The sequence below is a fragment of the Stegodyphus dumicola genome, chromosome 8 (assembly GCF_044657685.1).
Source record: "Stegodyphus dumicola isolate Sdum_Otavi_A_Nest chromosome 8, ASM4465768v1".
In the NCBI taxonomy this organism is placed as follows: domain Eukaryota; kingdom Metazoa; phylum Arthropoda; class Arachnida; order Araneae; family Eresidae; genus Stegodyphus; species Stegodyphus dumicola.
The window spans coordinates 50,207,083-50,213,249 of NC_140775.1; positions in this window are offsets into that span (position 1 = coordinate 50,207,083).

Here is a 6,167-nt window from a genome sequence, read left to right on the forward strand (position 1 = left end):
TTGTTGACAGTAGATGGCACTGACTTACAAATAATTTGTTGACTAAGAACTTTAAAGTTGCAATTATAATTCCCCTGCACACTCGATAAATATAAAGTGTATACATCATGCTTGCATATCCCTGAGTCCTTCCCTCCAAATAAAGAGTGTTGTAAATATTCACAACTCTGAGGTTCATAGTTCATTTCTTTAGCTGTACTTCTTAATAAATATGATCGCTGTGAAGCACTATCGATAATAGCTCTTGCGACGCGTTTTTTCCCATTACTTCTAATTATAACTTTGAATGTTTGAAGCATTACGTCCGGAGTAGAAGATAAATTTGAAAGAGCTTGATCCACTTCAGCATTAATCTCAGTTTTCTTTTCAACTTCAGGTGATTCATCGTTTTTTGACATAGTTATTTGGTGCATCTTTCTACACAGAAGAATATGGTGTTTTTTACCACAACACGAGCAACCAGCTTTCAAGTTACAATCCTTGACTGAATGTCCAGATTTCAAACATAAAAAACACTTGTGAGATTGTTGAACCAGTGACTCCCTCTGCCTTAAAGGTATTTTTTTTACTTTTAGACAGTCTCCAGAAAAATGTGAATTAGAACAGAATATGCACTGTTTTGATACTTGAGTTAGAAGTTAGAAGGTCTGTTGCACTAGGTATATTTGAAAACTTTCTACTCTCTTATTTAATAGCTCTTAATTAATTCTTCAGCAAGACTGTCTTTTTCGATTGCTTGAGATAAATACGAAAATTTATCGTGAAAAATCGATATTAATGTCCTCATCAATTTTTTGAAACTGACCCCAAAAGTATAGCCAATTTCTTACACTACCGTCAAAAGTAGGTAATTTTATTTTTGGGTAACGTAGTAAAGTGTTCGGCTGCGAAACAATGTTCAAATTTTCATTTTTAGAAGATAATTATTCACTCACTAGTGTTTCTAGCTTCTGTTTTAAAGATCTCCATCGATCAATATACATTTCTGACTCATCTACCGCTTTCTCTATTTCGGTATCGGAAGTATTTTCAGAATACAACATATGTTTATATTTCTCTTCACATGCTATCATTAATAAAGCTTTCTCTTCAATTAGCTTTAATTTATTAATTTTATCAGCACGATTGAATTTGATTTCTTCCTCATCAAAAGTATTACATGCTCGAGTAAACAACCTTCTAAGTTGCTTTCTATCTTTCAAAACAATATCCATAATGCACAAAGAATAAAAGAAAATATAAAATATTTTTTCACTCACTCTTAAAAATGCAGCCGTAGTCCTGTCTCTTGGACGCCAGATATCCCATTTTACCTTCGATATCAGAAGAATTATGATGGAAAATGAGTATACAATCAATTATCAACTGAAAGACATTTTGTCACAAACACAAACAGTTTAATATTACGATTCTATTTACAAGTCTAATTAAGTGTTAGTTTTAGCTTTGTCACCTCAAAGTAATACTCAGAACATAAATGGCATAAAAATATTACTCATCAGTTTTTAAATACTCATGAAAAACATCTCAAAAAGTCACTATTCTCATTACTTAAAACGAAAGTAAACAATAGAACAAACTCGAAAACGTAGATGTAAAAACTCAACTGTTGCCTATCGCGATTTACTAAATTACATAAAAATAAAGATAATAATCAGTAGAGGTTTAACTTCACATTTAATTTATTTCTGTTTTTAGTTAAAATTGAATTAACGTGACTGAAACCGGCTTCAACCGTATACGAACTTGGAAACACCAGCATAAATGGCTGAGCCATTTCGTAAAGTTTCACATATTTTTGCTTTATATTTATATTAGTCCAAAATTTATGTATTGTCAAATTTTTAATAAGCGTTTTTGCTTCATGTTGATGTCGACGTTATCAATTTGCGCCGAAAATGGCGCAATAATCCAATCAGGGATGTCGATGTTTTCCAAATCAACAAAGCGCAGTTTAAAATCGTCGCTTAATTTTTGAAGATGATTTGTATATATTTCCAAGTCTTCTTTTATTTTTAACGGCAGTGTCGTTGCTCGCCAAAGGCTCCTAATTGGTTGATGGGTTCGCCAGCAAGAGGCACGGATAAGCCTCAATCGCTCTTTTGGCTACATATTATGAGTCGTGCAAATTACAAACTGGACGGTTATTCTACGCTACGAGAGTCGACAGCAAGTAGTGGGCCGCCAGATGTCGCTGCTAGTGAAAAACAGGTCTGCCCGACATCCTATATTCTCTGAGTACGGAAGTTGTAGAAAGCGCGCAAAAAAGTGTTGCCGCGTCGTCAATCAGGGTTGTGCAGTTGACGTACTAAGTAGACAACGGCTTTGCATATGTTTTCGCCGCTGATTTTTTTTCATATTTAAACGAAGAATACGGTCGTAGATCTCTGAATCGGTGGCGAATTTATAGTAAATATGTTGATGCTTTTGCTCTGCCAGATGATGTTATCATTGCGTATTTCAGATTGGCAAAATTTACAGTTATTTTTATTTGCGATGAACTGATAGAGTACTTGGAGCCACATTCAGAAAACAAAAACGCAGTTTCTACTGAAAGAAAGGTTATTTATACTATTCCTGAAATTACAGACATAAATTGTAATTATATGCTTTAAAAATGTAGAAGATAATAAGCTTATTAAGCACATATAGACATCCGATAAGCTTCTACTCGATTTATGTACAGCAAGAATTACGTTTATTTTAAAATCTGACAGTTGAATACCTTACGAACAATACTGTACACAAAAAGGAATGTCGTTCATTATTACGCGAAATTCACACTACTCTAAAATAAAAATTTAAAAAAAGCTTTATAATATTTTTTCAGTAGTAGTACTACTACTAGTGTGATACTTTTAAAAATAAGTTTTAGCTCAGAAGGGCTATTAACTTCGTTTTGCCATTTTGTAGCGTTTCACTTTTCAAATCGTTGCCACTAAATATCATCGCACCGTATTATATTTAAAGAAATTAAATAATGAGAAATCTGCATAAATGTATGAATGTTTCTCGCACTGTGATAAAACAACGGTACCTAGAGCCATGAAATTTTGAATAACGTAATTCTCCATCCTAATATAGGCATCTTGGAGGCCAAAATTTGGAACTGGGAATTTGTTTTATTATCTATTTCATATTTTGTAAAGCATTTATGAGTGTTTGATTAAGAAACTGAATGATTTCAAAGCGAGAATGGCAACACTGTACGAAAAAAAAAAGAGGAAAAAAACATTTTCATCTCTAGCGCGCGAAACTATATATTGGAAATTCTAAAGATATGCTCTTTTTAAATTATATGATTTTGCTGTTGAATTGAATTTTATGGCTTAAATGCGAAGAACATGATATTTAATAAATAAAGGTAGCACGCAAAAAATTAAAAATACCGGCCTTTTGTGAGTAATATAAAATCTGAAAGATTTCAGATTTTTTTTTTTTTTTTTTTTTTTTTTTTTTTTTTTTTTTTTGTGCGTGTGTAATTTTATTACGCTTTAAATTTGGTTTCTAAGGAAGGACTTTCTGAGGGAAACTGGCTTGTATACACATTACATATGGGGAAAGCCACGAAAATGCCGATGCGGCCAGCTCGTTCGTGGGATTCGAACCTCGGTCCAAACTACCTGCGTTCAGCGACTCTACCTCTCGGCCACTGGTGGGCTTATTAGCAGAATTATACTGTATTATTATTATATTATGCTATAAAGTAACAATGCTATAAGACTGAGACGTACCTTTAGAATTTCCGATGCATAGTTTCGCGCGCTAGAGACGAAAATGTTTTTTTTCCTCTTTTTTGTTCATGGAATAGTACTTTTGTAATCCATTAGTATTAAAAAATCATTGTTTCTTTGCAAACTTAAAAAAAAGATACTCTTCATAGCAGAGTTCTCATTTTTATATTGTAAAAGAGATATTGATTATTATTAGTTTTCTATTTAATGTGTCGAAACGCTGGTTTGACAAGGACTTCAACTGCAGAAAAATATTTAAAGAAACAGTGTGAATCTGGAAAAAAATCACCTTCAGTATATTTAAAAAACACTGATAAATTTATAAAATAATCTGAATTAATATAAAAGATTATCTTATATGAAATTATCTAAGTGCATTTAGTTACAATATTATTAACGCGAATTACGTGTAATTAATGGATTATTTATTTTGAGGAAAAAAAAAAAAAAAAAAAAAAAAAAAAAAAAAAAAAAAAAAAAGAGCACGAAAATCCGAGTTTAAATTATCGCGAAAAGTCAAAGAAACGTTTTGTCAAAGAACGATTCATCTTAACCCGTATTTTCACAGAATAAAATCTTTTGAGAAGGAAGAATATTTTAAATAAGCAGTTTTTATATATATAAGAAATTAAAATAACAGCAATGTAATGTTAAAAAAAAGTATTAGTAATTGTGTGACAAAAATTACAATACGAATTAATCACACATACAGGATAGATTAGTATAATTTTGGTATATATTTTATATTGAAAAAATATTTTCTTTCATGTTAATTATACAATAAATTATTTAAAATAAAACATTTTGATGCGTGTGTGATAGCTGAATGCAGCAGCAATCGGCCGTACTGTAATAGCGAATGAATTTTAGAAAGAAATAATTTTCATAGAAAAAGAAAATTAAAAAAAAAAAGGAAGAAATATTTTCTTTCTAATTTCTTACTTAAAGAAATATTTTTCTAATATTAACTGTAAAATAAAATGCGTGAAAACAGCTTAATGTAAGCATATTAAAAAAAAAAAAAAAAAAAAAAAAAAAAAAAAAAAAAAAAAAACCTAGTTTGCAATTAGATTGTAATGCAAGTTAATCATATTATAAATTTAAATGAATAAAATTGTTTATTTCTAAAAAGATTTGAAGTAAGCTTAATTCATTTACTCTTATCTATTTACCGTTGCTTTCATGGTATCCCATATCACTCTATATTTCTTAGTCCTAAATTCCTGCGTTAACTTTCCCTTAAAAACCGGGATCCTTAAAAAACGGATAACATAACAGCATATTCTGCTGCGTGTTGATCATAATACTGTTTTGTACCATTTTTTTCAAACTACAAATGCAGCGTGTGAGTTCAATAATAGGAGAATATTCTTAGAACTTCAGCCAGCGCGCGCTATAAATTTCGTCACTCGTCTGTACTGCGATTGGTCTAAAGCTCCTTGAAGCCTTCTCCCCTTTCAGTAAAGTCAAATGGACTCACCCGCCCACCAACTGAGGACCACAGAATGGCTTTCTCCGATAAGTTGTGATGGGTTGTCTATACCGGTTTTTTTTAGTCAATATCGTTCGCTCAAGTTGTAGACAGATCCAGTGATCATAGAATAGGTGTCCTGGTCACAAGGTCAAGTTGTGACGTCACGGTATACATACGAAAACCCATAAGGAAAAAAGGGGAAATTGTTTTCTGATTTATTATTTTATTTTCTATAAAGAATATAATATTAAGTCAATTATAAAAATATTTTAAATTTTTACGTACGCAGTTAGATATGTGTGATTTGCTTATTAAGAACTGTTTTTCCTTCGAGTCCCAATAGACCCCCATTCGACCCCTTGGGTCAGATAAACCCCCTACTCTTGTTAAATAGACCCCTAGGGGTCTATATAGACCACTTTGGCGACCCCTGCTCTATAGAATGCCTGGCGTTTTGGGGCAAGTACGAAATATCCAAATTATTTTAATATTACATGTGCTACCTAGAAGCATCAAAAGAGAGTTATGAAAAAGCTAGCGATTCAGCAGGCCGTGGTTCCTACCTAGCAATCATCTTCGCCTTTTCCTTACCGACTTCTGGCACTTAATTTCACTTAGAAAACAATGTTTTTGCAGCATTGGCTAGCATTTTAGACAGTTTATATTAGAATCGTCGCTGCATGTCAGCATACCACGATTCATTTTTGGATACTTCAACATGATATTTCATTTTCGTACAGCACAGTATGGGCTATAGTCTTTGCTGAATAAAATAGCGATTTGCCATCATTTCCGAAAAAAAGCCTGTAATGCAAATGGGAAATTCTGTGTCTGGAATATCATTTACAGGAGTATTTCCAGTTAAAATTCAAGCTATGTGGTTTTCTTTTTTTTTAGTCCAAAGGGACAATTTGCCCAGGACGACTTTAATTTCGTTTTGGCATTTTGCGTCGATTCAC